Source organism: Ictidomys tridecemlineatus, chromosome 12 (assembly GCF_052094955.1).
Source record: "Ictidomys tridecemlineatus isolate mIctTri1 chromosome 12, mIctTri1.hap1, whole genome shotgun sequence".
In the NCBI taxonomy this organism is placed as follows: domain Eukaryota; kingdom Metazoa; phylum Chordata; class Mammalia; order Rodentia; family Sciuridae; genus Ictidomys; species Ictidomys tridecemlineatus.
This window is the reverse complement of record NC_135488.1, coordinates 56,556,115-56,577,386: the sequence shown is the minus strand read 5'-3', so window position 1 is coordinate 56,577,386 and position 21,272 is coordinate 56,556,115. Positions and strand designations below refer to the sequence as shown.

General features: G+C 31.8%; 1 protein-coding gene across 3 annotated transcripts in view; it reads right to left on the bottom strand.

Moving 5' to 3' along the window:
- Positions 1-21,272, bottom strand: part of Lrrtm4 (leucine rich repeat transmembrane neuronal 4) — a 734,614-nt gene that overhangs the window by 686,698 nt on the left and 26,644 nt on the right. The gene's annotated exons all lie outside the window — the stretch shown is intronic.

Here is a 21,272-nt window from a genome sequence, read left to right as displayed (position 1 = left end):
GGAAAGACTTTAGCATTGAATAGGAAAATACCTTGGCGTTGAATAACTTTGAAACTTTGCACAAATGGCTGCTCATTCAGAAATGCTCTTCTGTATGAGTATACTGACACTTACACACTAATGCCTTTCCTGGAAAGCAATCTGTGCTTTCAAGATTTTCAATTAGATAAAATGAAGTTTTATTTGTTCATGTCATTTCAGAGGCAATTACTTCTATAGAGACGTAACTGGTCTCTAATGTGAAGACGATGTCTGCTGTAATTGCCACATAGGAGTTGACAAGTTTTATCTTTTTAAAAAGAAAATTTAAAAAGTGTGAGTCTTGATCCATCCTCTACAGAAAAGGATCTTTATGTAATTCAGTATTTATTTTTATATAAGGACTTTTCTATCTCATAAATAATTGAACTTCCTTGTTGACCTTTTCATTAATGTCAAAGTCTAATGTTTCTACATGAAGGTAAATGTGAAAGTCTCTTAATAGGCACTGTAGCACTCATCATAAGACCGTATAGAAAGTCTGATACTCCAGAAATGAATATTTTTCTGTTAACAAAGTACAACTGACAAAAAAGAGATCAAATAGGCAGTCCACTTTGTAAAAGCTCTGGAGGTTTCAAAAAGCAAGTCCTCAGGGCTTACTGGACAGTGTGCACCTTAGCAGGATGCTAATCTCTCCAGACCCTAAACAAAGATAACTAACAGACAGGTGACTTTGATTGGGAAAGCAATGTGACCCTCGGGAAGTACACAGTATATTACTGCCCTGCTAGTCATCCTGAGTCACAGTGGTTCTCAGGGTTAGGGTAAGAATCCTGCCAGTACTTCCTATCATTTCCTGCCCTCTCTCCCTCTCATGTCCCTGGCTCCTCATGCCTTTTGGAACGATTGCACACTTCATCTTCAACTATATGTTATTCAGGTGATACAGAAACAAGAAAAGGCTAAAGGTTTAGGGAAAAAGACATATACTTCAAGTAATACTTTAAATACCATATGAGGGTTTCCCTTCTAAAATATTATTTCACCCTAAGCCCTAGCTTGGTTTGGCCTATGATGGTGATACCACAAACAACCAAAAGAAGAAAGCATTCTTCCCAGAATTAGCTTTCTTAGCCAGCATTGGCAGGATTGTGATTTGGTGCAAGGGAGGCATGGGGTCTGACTCAGCCAGTGTTCTTTCCATGAAGCCATGTTGCCTCCCATTATTAACGTCAGGAAATTCTGACTAATCAATAAAGTTGATGTTTGTGGATTTCTACCTTGACAAGATTGCCCAGTCGATGGAGCCACAGAAGAGAAGAGGCAAAGGCCTTGCAAACTATCTCCAGTACTGTTGCCTGCCTGCAGATTATATTCAGCTGATTCAGAAAGTGTTCAGTTCTTCCTTAGAGATGCTTTGTGCCAATTCTTGCCCTTTTCCCAATGGTGAGATGGTTTACTTCTTCTATTTGTAATGAATTAGCAATACAAAGAGAAATGCACAATGCACAGCCCACAGAAAATTAGCAACCGCCTCATCCAGGGTTAAGGATGATTTGCTCATCCTACAATCTTTCAACTCAGATTGTGAACACATGCACAAGTAGGCTTAAGCAAATCAATTAATGTATCATTTCAATCCTAGATAGATTCCTTTCTGCCTACTCCATTCAGCCACTATTAACGAAGCAGGCAAATCAAGCAATGCTAGCAGCAGGAGGCAAAAAGAAAGTACAAGCATGAAAGCTCACAGTTGACAAAAACTCTCAGTATTAGTATTACTCTCCAAGACTGACACATAAGGCATATTTCCTATCTGTTTTTTTTTTTTTTTTTCTTTTTTTTAGGGGTATGTGTGTATGTGTGTGTGTGTGTGCAGTGTATGAGAGAGCGAGAGGGAAACAAATACTGGATTAGCTCTTATACAAGTTTTAATTTCCTTTTTCCTTTCCTTCAAAATTGGATGCTGCATGCAAATCAATAGAACATAACTGAGTCACTCAACACATCCAAAACTGCCAAATCTGATAGAGCCTTGAACTGATAGAAGGTTTCTCAGATATGACCTATGTGGAAAGAAAGCGCTGGACAACCTTTGTGAGCTCTCCATATGGCTATTCCCAACTCTTCCACTAGGCTTACTCATTCTTTCCTCACTTGATTGCTGCTATCAAGAATATTAACTAACTCCTTTGGGTGTATACAGAGGATTGGGCCATGTCAATGTTTATAGCAGCACAAGTCACAAAAGCTAAACTGTGAAACCAACCTAGATGCCCTTCAGTAGATGAATGGATAAAGAAAATGTGGTATATATACACAATGGAATATTATTCAGCATTAAAAGAGAATAAAATCATGGCATTTACAGGTATACCAATGGAGTTGGAGAATATAATGCTAAGTGAAGTGAGCCAATTCCCCCAAACCAAATGCCAGTGTTTTCTCTGATATAAGAATGCTGAGTCATAATGGGGATGGAGGGGGGGAGCATGGTAGGAATAGAAGAACTCTGGATACAGCAAAGGGGAATGAGGGAAAGGGAGGCAGCATGGGGGTAGGAAAAGCAGTGGAATGAAATGGACATCATTACGCTAAGTACATGTATGAGGACTTGAATTGTGTGACTCTATGTTGAGTACAACCAGAGATTTGAAAACTTGCGCTATATATATGTAATATGAATTGAAATGCATTCTGCTGTCATATATAACAAATTAGAATAAATTAAAAAAGAATATTAACTAACTTTATTGACTACTTTTCCTATGCCAAGCATTGTTCTGATGTGCGTTAGCCCATTGAATTCTTGCTTCGACGCTTTAAGGCAAGATCTAATGTTGTGTCCACTTTATGGTGAAGAAAATTGGGTATCAGAGGAGTAAAATAACCTGCCTAGGATTATTGATCTGGGGCAAGGCAAAACTGAACTTTAAATGCAGCAATTTGGCTACAGGAGCCGCTTTCCTAACCATGAACTTTATCAAAGGAGGGAGGAACTAATGGATTGGTTTTGGCATGAAAATCCATTACTTCCCTCTCCTTTTTTGCACATTGTAGAATGAGCAGACTAAGGTAGGTGGATTCTGCCTTTGTCCAAGAACTCAAATACAGAAGTTTCATAATATTAAAAGAGAAAAAAAAATAGTTGTTTTATAGCTATTTGAGCTTCCTCATCCTCTAGGATCTATGGACATGGAAAAACATGTCCTGGACAGAGAAGTCAACATCCCAGGTCTTCTCATTTAATAGAAGACCCTCTTAGTTTCCCCTTCCAAGTGCTTTGCTTCTTAGTTTGGGGTGGTAAGATTGGACATGTGTGGTAGTTGTCTCAGAAACACCTTGTCAGTTTCTTTCTATGGATACACAAAATAGAATGTTCCATTTCCAAAACAGTATGATCTTCCAAGCAATGAAGGAAACTGCTGTTCTGTGTTAACTCGTTTCATCAGACAAACATAAGACTGGGGCTGAGGTTGTTTATTTTTTATTCCTTCAGGTTATTTTGGGACTTGATACTAAGTATAAAATGTACCAGTTTTCTCAGCAGGCATAGATTGCTTTAAAGTTCTTTTGTAATTTTTAGGAACTAAAACGTTCTAACCAGTTCTATGAATGTAATAAAAAATGTTATAATATTTCAAATCAAATGTTATATGTTCCAGGTCAATGGATGACTAAACTTTTTCCTGACATTGAATTAGTGCCTTTTTTAAAACAGAAAATAATAGATGAAATAATCATATTTTAAAGGACCATAGATGGTTCTCAGTAATTTGACATTGCTGGTTTTTTTTTCTTTCAATATGGTTTAACCAATCTTTATCCAACTGTGAGAGAACAAGAGGGAACTGCATTTCTCATTTGATTTCCTACAAGGTACTGGCTTATAAATCGAATACCCTACATGAGATTTTTGTGACTTTAGGAAATAACTGGAAAGACAGAAAGAAAACCAAGAGATACAAATTGCCATAAAAGATAATGTATTTTTAAACGTAAAAATACCATAACAATACTTAATCTCACACATAACACCACAAGCTACCTATGATTAACTTTCTATCTACTTAAATACATTAGAAAATAAAAATACACAAATTACAGAGAATTAAAGATTAAAAGAGGAAAAGGACAATTACATGATAAATTTAAAAGAAGTTTAAAGTAATTGCATAATAATTTTATATATATATATATATACACACATACATATGTCATGGCAAAAGATATTTTCTCTATCTGTAATTTTAGTACAAATAACTGGTAGTTTTTATCAAAAGCTGATTTTGAAAGTTTCTTAATTCAGGTACTTAAACTAAAACTAATTATCATTAAATGAAAATAAATAAAACATGTTTGTATGCCCCAAATATTTTTCTACCTAGAATATAACCTCATGTTATTGGTTTAAATGCCATGAGGTATGAAGGAACAATACATGTATGTCCTCTAACAAGTTATGTATAACAGGTTAGTTCTTCACCTTAGAATAAGATCCAGAAGACTATATAGAAAATTTTAAAAATTTATTTGGAAGATGGGTGAGTATATAATACAAAGAGATAAAATCATGGAAAGAGAACTTTGAGTGAATTTTTCTTTAAGAATAAACTAATTGGCTAGAGAACAAAAATGACATAAAGTGCAAGTTGAAATCTGAAAAATAAATGTGAATTTAGAAAATGTTGAAAGAATGATGTGAAAAAAAACACTTCTATCTAATAACTTGTACTAACTTTAACTGTGATTAGTATAGCAAGCTAATAATCCAAGTATAGCTGGATGGTAATTATCTTTATAAAAGCTTGCATTTATTGCTCACCTATTCTATGTCAGGTATTCTGTCTATCATCCGATATGGAAACTCTATCTTCACGCTTCATAGTGGGTGTTTTATTTTCAATCACTAGTAATTCGATTCTAAAGGCTTTTCTAAGATCACAAATCATATATGTTGCATTACCAATAAACCACAGCATAGTGAACTGTAAATGTGCTGCGTTTATTTTATTTGTTTGAGTCAAACCAAGGATGTCTAGGCATGCACAGGTTAAGAATTGTGTCATTCAGAATCAGATATAACTTTCCTATGTTCATATATAAATACATGACCAACGTAATTCCACATCATGTACAACCATAAGAATAGGAAGTCATATTCCATGTATGTATAATATGTCAAAATACACTGTATATGTATATCTAAAAAGAACAAATAAAAAATATTTTAAAAGAAAAGAATATGTTATTTATAGGTAGACAATGTGACTGTTTGAAGCACAAAGTCAGGACTTTGGGCCACAGAGTAACCAAGAATTTAAGTCTAATTTATGTCTTTTTATAATCTAATACTTGCTTTTGATACATTTAATTTGCTCTGTTTTGTTCTCCCAGAATTCGCTCACTATATTTTATGGCATATTATACAATACTGCGTCATGGAATTATTTACATATTTTCGCAAGATTTATGGTCTGTACTGGAACGGCTTCCTATATTCTTAGGACAGATGTGAGATGAAAAGGGGCCACAGATTCAGTGTTAGACTGTATGATTATTTTTCTGTCTTTAAATTTTATATTTTTTCTTTTAAGTATTTTTTTGTCAATGTAATAGATAAATCCTAGAGTCAGAAAATAAAAATAAATAAAATTTGCTTAAATTTCTTATTGTTAATATGTAAAATTATAACTCTAGAAAATATCATTAAATTCAAAATTGTTTTTGTAAGATTATGTACCAATGCTTATAAGTTAAACATATTTTCAAGGGTTTTGTTTGTTTTCAGTTCTTTATTGATAAACACACTTTCCTTTTATTGTTTTTAACACTTAATAAAAAAATGAGATTACTGAATTTAATTACTGTAACTCCCAGTTGCCCAAGCACAAGTAGGAGTTGATAGAATGTTCATCAATAAATAACACCAAGGAATACCTAGATATCAAATCTTTGTGGGAAGAATGTAAACACTCAGGGTAAAAAAAAAATGCTCAATGAATCAAGACCTTAAGCAGAATTATAAGTTCCAGAATTGGATTATGTTTAATGAGTTATTTGCAATATTTATGAAAAGGTGTTTACTTTTAAAATTTATTGTGGACAAGCTTGCATGAGACATAAAATTTACTAGACTCTAGGATATAAAATATAAACATAATATAAATATAAAAAGCTCAAATTCAAATGCAAAGAGTGATGTGTAAACAAAACCTTAAAGTTGGTTGCATAATGTAATTCAGAAGAGAGAGAGAACAAGGAAACTATGGGAAAACCTAAGAGGGCACCACTGTTGAAGGATCAAAGATAAAATGAACCGAATATAAAATGATAGTGATTTTGCAAGTAGACTAAATAGGACACAGTGTAATCTACATCAAGAAGAAAATATGCAAAAAAATCCCAGTGAGTGAAGAAAATTTTAATAATCCTGTATAATTGTAGACCAATGAGTTCCTGCTGCAAAGAAAAATAATAGGTGAAAATGAATATTAACTGGACTTTAATTCAGACACACTGTTAGAAATCATGTTATAAAGAGGCTGGAGTATGTATGTTAGAGAAAACCCAAGAGAGCTAAGATTTATAATTCAGGGTGGGACAAGATTTTAGAAATAAGCTTCAAAAATTTACTGTGCTGCCCTTCTTTCCCTAATTATAAAAAAACTGGGGGAAAGAATGTTGATTTCCATTCTTTCATATTTCTGTCTTAGAAAAGATGGTATTTTTTTCTCACATACTTTCAAGTAGGAAACCATAATGTACTTATTTTAAAAATAACATAAAATGGCAGAAATAAAATTACGGATTGTAAAGATGAGTCCAGTAGAATGACATATTTCTTGTAAGAAACAAATAAGCTATATTATTAACCAAGATGCAAAAATTAATTCTTTGGAGGTAAAGCAAGATGGCTAAGATCATCTTGCAATTGCTCTTGGACAGGTACAAGTTGAACAAATATTCACATAACAAATTACCTGCACAAGAACTACAGAAACTGGGTGAGAGATCATAATGTCTGCTTTTTGTATCACAAACTGAAAAGGTACATTGACAAAGTTAGGAAGGAAGAATTGCCTGTGTCACCCCATCCCAACTCCAGGCAGCACAGCCTCAAGAGAAATATCTCTTTCTTGGGGAAGGGAGAGGGATTAAGTACAGACCTGAAATTTGAAAACAAGTACTAGGCCCAACAAGTGAGACCTACTACTAGGTAGAGCCACATCACTCCTATGCCCAAAACAATACCTGCAGAATGAACTGTTAGAACTTTGGTAAGAGACTATTTTCACCATCCTTCCCCTGAGGGGCAAAGAAGAGAATAGGACACTACTTTCTGGGAATCAGGGCAAGAAAGCTAGCACAGAACTTTGTCTTGGATTTCACTGCCAGGCCCAGGAGATGAAACTCAACACAAGGTAGAAACCAAGGGCACTGTGCATGGGCCAGAGCTGGCCAATGGATCTTCTAGGCATGCACCAGAATCAGGCAAATGGGCATACTCATAAGACAGACTTGAATTTTGGCTTCTAACCTTGGCAACAGAGTTGGTCTGGAAAGATACCACCTAAGACTGTGCAGATCTTTGTGTCTGAGAGTCTCAGATGTGACATAGGTTTGCATCACTTTTGGTGGTAAATTTACTGTATCTATCACCCATCCTCCAATCTCAGACAGCACAGGTATGGCCAGGTAAGTGTCTAAAGACAGAGTTAAAGATTTTCCCTGGCACCAGGTAGAGATCTATAACCTGATACAATGAAATCATGGATGGAAGTTGGCATGGGCCTGAAAGTGTGCATGTCCTTGCAACTATGAGATTTAGGTGCAACACAGTTTAGCATCAGCCTAGTTTGACAAGACAATGCCTTCACCGACACTCCAAATTATGGAGAACAGCATGAAAAAGTTCCCATTCTTTGGCGATTGGAAAGAGTAGCCAGCACAGAAAGTTGCCCAGGAATACTGTCAAGTTGGTTAAACCTAACATAGGCACATCCTGACAGTCCCAATTCCTAGGCATGCCTATAGATGGAGTCTTAGAAACAACCCTAGTGCCTGGAAGAAATATGTAGCCCAGTGTCTTCTGATTAGAATAGAAAACTTCTAGTCCACCTATCATTGATTATAGTGTTCTTGGTCATGAGTCTACTTCAGCAGTAGGCAGACTACAGCACTGTGGGCCTTAGTCCTACCCTATTGCTATGCTGGTCTTGTTAAGCTGTGGGCTCAGGGTGTAATATAGCCTGGGGCTGTTCCATCCATGGTGGAGGATACCACAGTGCCTGGAAACAGAACAGTGACTGTGAATAAGGTATATGGGCCTACACCAGCCCCAGGGAGAGGCTTCTGAGAATTAACTATGCTTTATAGGTTCTCCTGTGGTTCATTCTGAACAACAAAACTTCAGATTTGGGACAGACTCGGGTTGTATCAACTTTTAATATGATACAGTGGCAATGCACTAACAGCTGACTGGTGGCAAACATAAATTGGATGCCATTCAGAGATGAAATAATGGAAGCTATAGTAAACTTAGAGAAAATAAGTAGCCTGCTTAGAATTTCTAGAAAGTCAAACACAACCCAAAGAAAATAAGGAAGACTGGAATAAGATCCTAATTCTTCAATGCCCAGACAACATTGTATACCAGCAAGCATCAAGAGCTCGCAGGTAACTATGACCTCACTTACTACTCAAATTGAGGTACCAGAACATGGCTGGATGTCATAAGAGAACTCTCTGATGGGGAATTTAAAATATCAATTTTAAAGAAACTCACACAGGAAAAAAAATAATAATAAAGGAAATGATTTAATACTGTAAGAGAGAAGCTTAACAAAGAGAAGAAAATATAAAAAAAAAACCAGAAATTCTTGAGGTGAAAAATATCCTAAATTATATTAAAAGTGTGAAAGTAAGCATTGATACAAGGAAAGATCAAACAAACAACAAACAAAAGAATAAGCTGTCTGACAGCTTATATCAAAATAGAGAACAACAAAGAGAAAGGAGCAAAGATGAATGAAAGCTTCTGGAAAATTTGGAGCGGAACTAAAGAACAAATATTTGGTTTACTGAGATTCAAGAGATACTTGTAAATGCCAAAGGAGGAAAAAGCTTATTTAAAAGAATAATAACAAAAACATTTCCCAAACCTAGAGAATGATACAAATATCTAAAAGATAAGAACAAGATTACCCAAAGTCACCAGTCAGATTCACCTCAACCATTTATACCCCAAGCATATACTCACCTTCCAAAGGTGAAATATAAAAAGAAGATTGTAAAAGTAACAAGAGAAAGGAGATAACACTTAAGGGTGTGGAACTGACAGGACCGTAGACTTCTGAGCAGAAAACTAACAGGACAGATGAATGGCATAAGATTTTTCACAGTACTGAAGGAAAAGACTTCCAACAGATAATATTGGACAGATCAAAGCTATTCATTAAAAATTGAGGGAAGATAAAAATATTTCCAAACAAAATCTGAGATAATAGATCTCCACTAAACCTGGCTAACAAGAAATGCTTAAGGTAGTTTTTCAAATAAAAAGAAAAATGAGTTAAAAAGAAACATCAGAAGATTTAAAACAAACTCATACTAGTAACTATTCAAATTACTAATGTTCTAATATTTATAGCATGATGCTTTAAACCATTTATATCTTTAGTATAAAGGCTAAAAAAAACCAATTAAAAGTAATTACATACATATATTTAGAGAGAGGATATGTAGGAAAAGGTAACATGGGATGACTAACATACAAAATGTGGGAAGAAATGGAGTGAAAGTATACAGTTTCTTATTAGTTCATTTTCTCTCTCTTAAAAGAGAGAAAAAATTTCAGGTGTTATATTTATTATCATAATAAGTTGCAATTATTTAAAAATAAGTTGCTATAATCAAAATTTTTAATTTTCATGATGATCACAAAGCAAAAATTTATAATAGACAAACAAAAATAGTAAATAAAAATAAAATAACATTCCAAAAGAAAATGTCTTAACCAGAAAGGAAAACAGTAAGATAAACAGAAACGAACTACAATAAAATTAGAAAAAAAGGGACTGGAGTTGTGTTTCAGTGGTAGAGTGCTCACTTAGCACTGCAAGAACTGGGTTCAATCTTCAGCACCACATAAAAATAAATAAATAAAGTTATTGTGTCCAACTACAACTAAAACAATATTTTAAAAACATAGAAAACAAGCTATAAAATGATTATAGTAAAGTATCCAGCATTAATAATTACTTTGAATGTAAATCAATTAAATTCAATTAAAAGATACAGAGTGACTGAATTTACAAAAAAAATTTAAAAAGGACCCAAATTTATGCTATTTATGAAAATTTTCTTCACTTCAAAAGACACATACAACCTGAAAATGAAGGGATGGAATAACATATTCCATGTAAATGGAATTCAAAAGAAAGCGGTAGTAGTCAGGCTTGTATCAGATAAAACAAACTAAAAATCAAAAACAGTATAAAGAAACAAGGAATGTCATAAATAATCAATTCAACATGAGAAATAAAATAATTCTAAATAAACATTCACCAAATATTGATGTCATAACATTTTAAAGCAAATATTAGCAGATCACATCAGAAAGATATAGATCTTAATAGAAATAATAGTAAATGGGCTAAATGTGGACTAAATATGGACTTTAACAGCCTGTATTTAGCATTGGTCAGATCATCCAGATAGAAAAATCATTGAAGAAACAGCAAAGTTATATTGTACCATAAACTAAATGGACATAGCAGACATCTACAGAACACTTTACACAAAAGAAAAAAAATACAAACTCTTCTCAGTAGTGCATAAAATATTGTCCAGAATGGATCATACAATAGGATTCAAGATGATTGTCAATACATTTAAAATTTTGGGATTATATTGAGTATCTGTTCTAACTACATGCAATAAAACTAGAAATAAATAACAACAATAAAAGAAAGAAACTTGTGGAAACTATACAAATATATGTAAATAACTTACATTTAAACAATAAATGGCTAAAGAAATAAATCAATGTAAAAAGGAAATGCTATTTTTTTAAATAGATGGGTATTGTCAAAACCTATGAGATACAGCAAAGGAGTATGAAGAGGAAATTTTAAAGTCATCAATACCTACATCAAAAAGGGAGGAAATTCTCAAACAGCTTATTGGTGCATCTCAAAGAACTAGAAAAACAAAACTAAAACTAAACCCAAAATTAGTTAAAAGGAAAGAACAATGCAGAGAAGTTTTGATAGAGACTAAAGAATACTGCAAAATATCAATGAAGAACTTATTCTTCTAAAAGATAAACCAAATAGACGTACTCTTAACTAGACTAACAAAGAAAAGAGAAGACTAGAAGTTCAGGAACAAAAGGGAGATATTACATACAAAATATTATCAGTGATTATAATGAACAATATACAATAATGAGCAATATATCAAGTTTTATTACCTAAAAGTAAAGGATAAATTTCTTTATGCATTCACCTTACAAACACTGATTCATGAGAAAAATAGAAGACATGAACACACCAATAACAAGTACCAACATCAAATCAATAATTAAAAAATCTCTCATCAAAGAAATGTCCAGGACCAAACAAATTCACTGCTAAGTTCTACCAAGCATTTAAAGAAAAATGTTCTTAAATTATTCAAAGAAATAGAAAAGGAAGGAATAATTCCAAGCACATCCATGAGGCCTAAAATACCCTAGTACTAAATGGGGACACAACAACAACAACAACAAGAATACAACAAAGAAAGAAAGAAAAGAAAAAGAAACTATAGCTCAATATCCTCAATGAACACTGAGACATAAGTTTTCAAAAAAATGCTAGAAAATAAAATCTAAGAGCTGATTAGATATTCAACATGTTCAAGGAGATTCATTTTAGAGATACAAGAATGGTTCAATATATGGAATCAATTAATGTGATATGACATATCAACAGAATGAACAATAGATATTCTTGATATAGAAGAGGCAATGGATGCAATTCAACATTCCTTTATGGTTAAAAAAAATCACTGAATAAATTTGGTAGAGAAAAATAAAAGTTATTGATAATAAGGTAACACCTAACATTATACCAAATGAGGAAACTCTGGAAATTTTCTAATATTTCTAAGATTTCTAAGATTGAGGGTGCCCATATTCACCATTTTATTCAATACATTGCTAGAAGTCCTAGATAGAAAAAATAAGTGAAGAGAAAGAAAAAATGGCATCCAAATTGGAAAAGAGGAAGTCAATTGTCATTGTTTTCAGATGACATATCCTATGGGGGAATAAAAAAGACTACACAAAGAAAACAGAAGTAATAACTTATTCAGTAAGCTCTTCGGATAAAATATCACCATAAAAATTAAGAATATCACTATATGTCAATAGCAAATTATCTGAAATAAAAACTTGAAAAGTATTTATAATAACTACAAAAAATAAAGTAACTATGAATGAATTAACCAAAAAGATAAAATACTTAAATATATCTATAAAAGTATAAAATATTGGTAGAAATTGAAAATGACAAAAAAGAAAGACATTCCATGTTCATGGATTGAAAAAAATTCATATATTTAAATGATTATACTATCCAAAACAATCTATAGACTCAATGGAATCTCTATAAGAATGCATTCTCCACAGAGCTAGGGGGAAAAAAATCCTAAAATTTGTATGGAAAAAAGTCCCAAATAGCCAAAGCCATCTTGAGGAAAATAACAACAAAATAGGAGGAATTATATTACCTGATGTTAAAATATACTATAAAGCTATCACAATCAAAATAGCATGACTTTGTTATAAATTTTGTCATATGGATCTGTAGAAAAGAATAGAAAGCCTAAAAGTGAGCCCACACATCTACAGTCACATGATTTTCAACAAAGGTGCTAGGAACACAAATTGGAGAAGCAACATTCTTTCTTACAAATGATGCTAGGAAATTTGGATACCACATGCAGGAGAATAAATCTACCAGAAGAAAACACAATATAAGGGGTGCAAGATATTAAAATGGGCAATGTTTTTTTTGATAAGACCCCAAAAGCATAGTAAACAAACAAATGAAAAAAAATAGACAAATGTGATTACATTAAACTAAATGCTTCTGCCAGCAAAGGAAACAAACAAACAAACAAAAACCAGTGAAAGGACCACCTATAGAATGTAAGAAGTTATTTGCAAACTACCCATCTAACAAGAGGTTATCTAGAATACATAAGGAAATCCAAAATATCAATGGTAAAAAAGAGCAAAAAATACAACCCACCACAAATAACCCAATTAAAAATTTACTCTAGACCCAAACAGACATTTTTCAAAAGAAGACATACAAATGACAAATATTTGCAAATGTTCATCAGTAATTATCAGGGAAATTCAATTTTAAACAGCAATGAGGTACCAATTCAATCCAGTAAGAAAGAGTTTAATCAAAAAGACTAAAGATAACAAGTACTGATGAGAATGTGGAGAAAAAGGAATTCTGCACTTTGTTTATGGAATATAATTTAGTACAGTTGTTATGGAAAACAGCATGAAGGTGTTTCAAAAATTTAGAGACCATATGATCCAGTAATTGTTCTACTAGGGAAAAGAAATAGGGAAAAAAAGAAAATGAAATCCAAATTTTGAAGAGACAACAGTGCCCCTTTGGTCATTGCAGCACCATTCATAATGACCAAGAAATGGAAAGAACTGGAGTGTTGATCAACTGATGAGTGGATAAAGAAAATGTGGTACACTTACACAATGAATTACTCTTCGGCCAGAAAGCACAATGAAATCTGGTAATTTTTCACAACACAAATGAAAAAGGAGATCATTGTGTTAAATGAAATATGCCATGCTCAGAAAGAAAGTACAAAATAATCTCACTCATATGTGGGATCTAAAAGACTTCATCTCACAGAAGCTTTGACCAGAATGGTGGTTACCAAGGCTGGAGAGAGTAGTGGGCATGGATGAGGAAGGATCAGTCAATGGGTACTATATTACTGCTGCGTAGAAAAAAGAAGCTCTCATGATGCTATTGCTTAAAAGAGTGGCTATAAATACTAGTCATATACTTTGCATTTCAAAAGTTAGAAGTAAGGATTTTGAATGTTTTCACATAAAGAAATTATAAATGTTGAGGAGATAGTTACGTTAAACCTGATTTAAGTTTTGATATATCACATTGTACCCCATTAATATGTACAGTTTTATTTTTATATAATTAAATTAAAAATCAAACATAGGGGATACCAGTTTTGATTAAACATATAATGCATGCAAAGTTTATAATAAATGTAATAAATATTTAGTAATATAAGAGAAACTACTATAAACTACTTACACATGGTTTGTGATTACTGCACCCTATACAGTTTTACATAATTGTACTGAAATGAAGAAATAAGTCAATGCACAAAGATATGCGTTATTTGTTGTCTCATAATGGTGATAGTTCTCATTTCTAACTATTGTGATAGAGATCTAAGAATATCAGATTTATAGTAGGAATGACCCCTTCTCATTTGAATTCATGAAGCATATTAAAGATAACTTAGCATGAGCAAGAATCCAAAATTAAATAGCTAAACATTTCTATGTATACAAATAATTTAAAGCACATCAAAAGATCATTTTAATTTCATGTATATGCCAGTAAATTAACAAAAACTTAAAAATTTAATGGAAAGAGCAACATGTTGAAACTTTAATGGAATTTTAAGTGACATATTTTCAGATCTAGTAAGCAAAATAACAAAAAGTTCTTTTTTACTACAAAGTACAAATGAAAATGAATTAATTTCTAACACTATGGCCTAAACAATGTAGTAATTACTAGAAATGACTTACATCTTCTCTTTTTAATTATTTGCTAACAATCTTTGTCAAATTGGCACCTGGTACTAAAAAAGGGTCTTACATTTGGCACTGAACTATGTGGTATGAGGTAAAGGACTTTAATGGTCCGTATCAACTTGTGACCCTATCAACTACAATACACTGTTACCAAAGCTTACTACTCTAATCTAACAGATATATGGGTAAGTAATATACATAATGATGGACAAATTATCTTTCTATATATTCTGTTTTTTCAGTAATACTATGATATTTACTTCTGATATCTTCAAGTTTTCTCTTATCCAGCAGACTATAATCTGTCTAAACCTGTGAAAATATCACAATTTGGGAACAGATAGCAATGAATTTCCATAGGTGCCCTTTAAAAATTTTATTTACATAAACCTGCACCATGTTTACCACTTATTTACCACTTCCTTAGAAGTCTGCTTTTAATATGATTTGTAGAGTTGGCTCCTGCTAATCAAAATATTTAAACCACTGTTCCTAACATAGACTCTGAAGTATGGGTGCACCAATCAACAGAAAATATACCAAGAATAGCTTGTTCATGAAAATAAACTACTTCCTTATTTTCATAAGCATGCTACTAGAAACACTTATCATTTATGACAAATGCATGTACAAAATTTTTCTGCATTTTGACAACATGAAATACTTTGCCTGAGAAATAATTATAGTCAGTCTTGGAACATGCCAAAATAATTTTATATTTCAAAAAACACAACATGTACGAATTGTAGATAGATGGACCAATATGATAAAAATAGTCCATAGATCCCTAGATCTTTTATTTCTAACTGCTTTCATGTAATTCACCAATCCTTTGTGTGCCTTGGTATTCTTTGATATTTAAAGAAAAATTACAGTCTTGTACAATGGAGTATATCAGATTCTTATTAGAGAATATGCTGCCTATCCTGATTTTTAGATATTCAGATTATGTAAAATGTGGTTGAAATAATTCAATTGTTATAGAAAATATTATATTAGAAAAGATATAATACTTAATTTAGTATTTTGCTCAATCAGTATACTTTAAAAATGGTAGGTCAGACCAAAGACACTAATCACACTTGAATTTAATATTTATAGATATAAAATTATATGCATGAAATTTTTTTAAAATATAAAATGTTATATGGCTAGCAGACTCTTATACACATACTCTCAACTTATTATCCAAATATATACAGATAGAAAAAATAAAGATTTAAAATAGAATTGAAAGGAAGAACAGTAAGAATCTTTTTGCAGATATTGGAGGTTTTTCTGAACCCATTAGATGATGGAGCCAGAGTGAGACATTTATATACAGGTTCATTCCATGGAATAAATAGACTTTGTGTCATAAACTATTAGTTACATAAATAACCAGGCAAACATTTAATCTCTTCCTTATTTTCCACCATTGTTCTCAGAGACTCAGGAACTACACCACAAAGAAAACTGGCCACTAAAACCTTTGATTTATGATTCTCACACATGTAACTGCTCATTTGCAAGACCAAATATCAGAAGTAGCATGGTATATGTCTAAAAATAACTTTGGATTCAGCTTTGCTATCTTGAGTATGAAGGTAAGAAGAAGACTTATGCATACATATAAAGATCCAGAAGTTATATCACTTATACCTGTGCAGTTCTTTAAATAATTACTCAAAGATGGAGTTTATCCTAGAAGACTTGAAACAAAGAGCTGAAAATGAAAAAAATTGTGTAATGAGAGTAAAAAAAAATGGTGGGAGGGCTCTGACTGTACATTGCATGTTTAAGTGTTGATTCATGAATAGGAAATAAAGTTAAAGCAAATTTTAAAAAGAAAATAACAAGGAAAGTAAGAAGTATAGTATCTCTATAGATGCCTAAATTCTTCTGTAATGAGAAGAGTAACATTACATTTTGAAAGGGGCAGTACTCAGAAGACTTCTTTTCATTCTAAGAATGTGGATAGCAGCAGCACATGATATAAATTGTTCTTTTACATTCTATCTTGCTGCAAAGTATAAGAAAATCAGACAGTACAGAAAGGGGAACAGGGTATCTTAGAGTAAAGGGCCACTGGGTTAAAAAAAATAAAAAACAGAAACCCAAAACTGGAAGTTTGAACCGAGCCTATCATCAACACAAATTGATTTCCAGAGTTGCTGCAGATCTAAGATAATAATTCTGCAACTTAATGGCAAGACACAATGTCAGCCCTATACCCCTATGTCTTTTTAAACACTGTACCTATTTTCCTTGTTTTCATCAAAAACAAAAGTGAGTCCAATAGGAAATTCTAAAAAAATAAAGGAAAGGAAAGAAGAAAAACACAAACATATTTAAAACTTTGTAAAGGATAAGTGCAAAAGTTGACACAATTCATTTTGTTCAATACAATATGGTAAAAAATGTGATATTTATAAAGATGACAGAATAGAAAAACTAGAAAGTGAGTTAGCATATAAAAGCAACAGGAAGAGAAAATAGAAAGGAGGATCAGAGAGAGACAGAAAGAGAAAGAAACAGACACAGAAATAGAGAAAGTTTAAAAAAATGAATTCAGGAACACATTGCATACATGAAAATAAATAGAATAATGCACCTCATAAGTAATACAACTATTGTATATCAACTAAAAATAAAAATTACTCAGAAAATGTGTTTATTTGTGCTCACCACACAAAATGTATGTGAGGTAATATATAACTTAAGTAGCTTGATTCAGTCATTCCACAATGTATGCATATATCAAAACATCGTGTAATACTTGCCAAATAAAAGTTTTGAAATTAAAAGAAATATTTTAAAAGATCAGATTGATCAAAGTCTTTATATTAGAGGTATTAATGGGTAAAACAGTCAATTGATAATTAAAGTGACATGGGGGAAAATTTTGAAAATAAATTCCTGAATGAGGAAGAAACAAATGATAAATAAAAAATACAGAAGAAAATATTCAAACACCACCAGGTATATAAGTTAATAAAAAGCCAAATATGGGTTAATTGAGAGTGAAAAAGAGATTAAAAAAAACCAAAAATAATCAGATGAAAATTAGAAATATTCCAGAGATGAAAAAAACTCAATATATAAATGGAATTGGCTCATCACATCCAAACATTATCATTCCTACAGTTTGGCACATCCTAGTTAAATTCAAGAATAATGTAAAACGAAATTGTGTTGCCCTGCAAAATGAGCAAGTTCAAATGCTAAGGTGTGATGATAAAATAGGTCACAAAGATTAGTTCAAATGAAAAAAAAGGAAAACACTGTTGATCAATCTACAATATTCTAAAGGAAAACAAAAATAAAATGCATTATAAAAATAATTTGTAGTTTATGTGATAATAAAGATAACAAAATTATATTTAAGAGCACCATAAAGATATATTTTTTAAGAGAACAAAAAGATTAAAGACTAGTAAAATCTTAGTGGGAATAAAATAATTAATATTTCTTAGGGTTTTACACACATAATTACAAAAATATTTTTTAAAAAAAATACATTTATTGAATTAAAAGAACACTCTCTTGAAGAACACAGAGCAAGGTGTGTACCTTCAAAAGTAGTAATGAGGATGAGGAAAAAGCTTATACAGCTGATGTGCAGAATTAGACAACAAAAGAAAGAAGGGTCAAGATACAACGTATATAAATGTTTTATAAAACAAGAAAATGTAGTGATTATATGTGAGAATAATTTCTAGTGGGTTTTTGGGGGGGCTGGGTACTGGATTGAATTCAGGGGCACCCAATCACTAAGCCACATATCCAGTCATATTTTGTATTTTGTTTAGACAAGGATCTCACTGAGTTGCTTAGCGCCTTGAAGTTGCTGAGGGTAACTTTGAACTCATGATCCTCCTGTGTCAGCTTCCTAAACTGAGGGATTACAGCCTTGCTCCACTGCTTCCCAGCTCTAGTGGTTCTTAAAACACAAATATCTATAAAGCTAACTATTTTACATCCTGTAAATTGAAAGAAACCCTACATTTAAAATAACAGCTAAAATATTAAAAATATTTTATGGAAATATATTTGGACATTTTTTGGAAATTAAGATAACAAATTTAAAATGAAATAAAAATAGCACTTAAAGATCATTTTTATATATAAAAGTCACAATATGTATATTTCTAATTGATAGTATTCTGAAGACATATAAATTGCTGAAATTTTACAATTAAAAAAGCATAAAGTTATGTCACTATACACCAATCTAATCACACTAAAAACGGAAATGATCAAATGTAAGAATTTGTTATTAAAATAATGATTGAGGTGTAAGGATTATTTACAAAATCAACACAAAGTTCTCAGTTTTGAGAGATTAATAAGCAAGAGATTAATAAGCAAGAGATTATACCTTCTAAACAATATTAGGAAGGTTTATTTATTGAAAGTTGTGTCACAAAAATAAATAATAAATTTTCATACCTAGAGCTGGTGATACTTAAATTATCTATACATTAGTCAACATGGCTAAATATCTGTCTCACAAATAAAAATAAATCAATGTAAAAAAAACTAGAAAATAACTAGCATTGCTTTAAAATTTTATAAATCAACACTTACAAACAGGCAAAACCATACCATTCTCTTTAATAAATCTAGTGCCAAAATAGAAAACAAAACAGCAAAATAAAATCCATTTGAAAATGTTCAATGATCAGAAATGTATGCATCAAAATTTGATAGCATGACCTTTTATACTTTCATTATGCTACAAGAAAGGATATTTTAAAATTTAAAATTTATATTTATTAATATAAAGGTTATAAGAATGTATATTTAGAAGATACAATTTAATAAATATTAAATGAGGAAAATGAGTTCATGATAACAAATCTGGAGACATAATAGTATATTCAGTAAATACTTCTTTGAGTCATTTTTGAAACAGAATAAATATATGTAAACCTCTGTGAAACAAAACCAAGAAAGAAGAAATGTGTGTATGTTTGTGTAAATATATATATTTGACATCAGGTTTTTGGTTTGTTTGCTTGCTTTGGTGCTAGGGATTGAACCCAGGGTGCTTTACCACAGCCCTCATCCTTTTTGAGACACGGTATGGCTAAGTGGCTGAGTCTGGCCTTGAACTTGTCGATCTTCCTGCTTCATCCTCCCCAGTCTCTGGGTTAAAGGCTTATGCCAACATGTCATGTTTTGCACCAGCATTCAAGAAAGACAAGAATGCACAGAAAATCAAAGTATTTATAAGACTAATTTTATGTAATGTTGAATATCTTTAAAACTGATTCATTTCTAAAAAATACATATTTGATACTATTTCATAAAGAGAAGGATTATTTCAATAGATCCATGACCACAAAAGTTATATAAAAATGATGAAAAATATATCTTCTTTCAAAAGTTACAGGATTGAAGAATTACAAGGATAAAATCAAGGCATTATTTCCATATTTATATAGTTTAAAATAGAGTATGATTCAGAATCAACCAAAAGCTTTGCAATATAATTTTAAAATCATGTTTAATTTCACTAATAAAAATTGCAAAAGTGTTAACTTGCTTTCTTTAGAGTTATTGGTACAAATACTTAATATTTTATAACCAATTTACTTCAGTTGTATATTACCATTAAATTTCATGAAACAGAAATAAAATTTCTATTCCTAGAAATAATTTCTAGTAATAAAACAATGATGGTTGAAAATTAGAACACCTCATAAAATAAGTCTACTTTATGAATAAGTTAAAAGAAATCATCTCCATAGATGTGCCATAATGACATCATCATAAATTGATGGCAATAGAGTATTTGCTCAATAAGGTAAACAAATGCACAGATAAAATCAACTGCTATTGTTGCATATAATGATGCAGACGTTCAACCAAACTTCTGCCTATGAGGTTAGAAATCCAAAAGAGGAAAAATAGACTAAATTTTAAAAATGAAGAACCAAATGCTTTTAAAAACCTCTTCTTGTTTTTATTATGCCACAGGCAATCCATTCCCTAGTTCTCTGTAAGCAAATCATCTTTGATCTTGTTCCCTAAGGTCACATGTTCTCCTCCACACTGGTGGGTGTTGGATAATGCTAGTGTTCACTCAATCTATAGTTCCCCAACATTTAGATTTCTCTTCATATTCCATAGGCTGAAACCTTTGGATCAGAAAGGTCCATCCTCTGATTTCCATCCAAGCAGATGGAAAATGAGGCTGCTTCTCCCCATTGCTTCTGCTACTAGGACTGTACATGGCCTTTCCTATTTTCTTTTATTATTTTGCTGGATCCATCCAGATGTTCAACTTCAAGAATGGTTGAATGTTTTAAACATAATTGACATTGGATACACTGTACATATATAAAGCATACAATTTGATGGAGAAGCAGAGACATTGACAAAACCAATAACATAATCGCAATTGTGAATGTATTTCCTACCC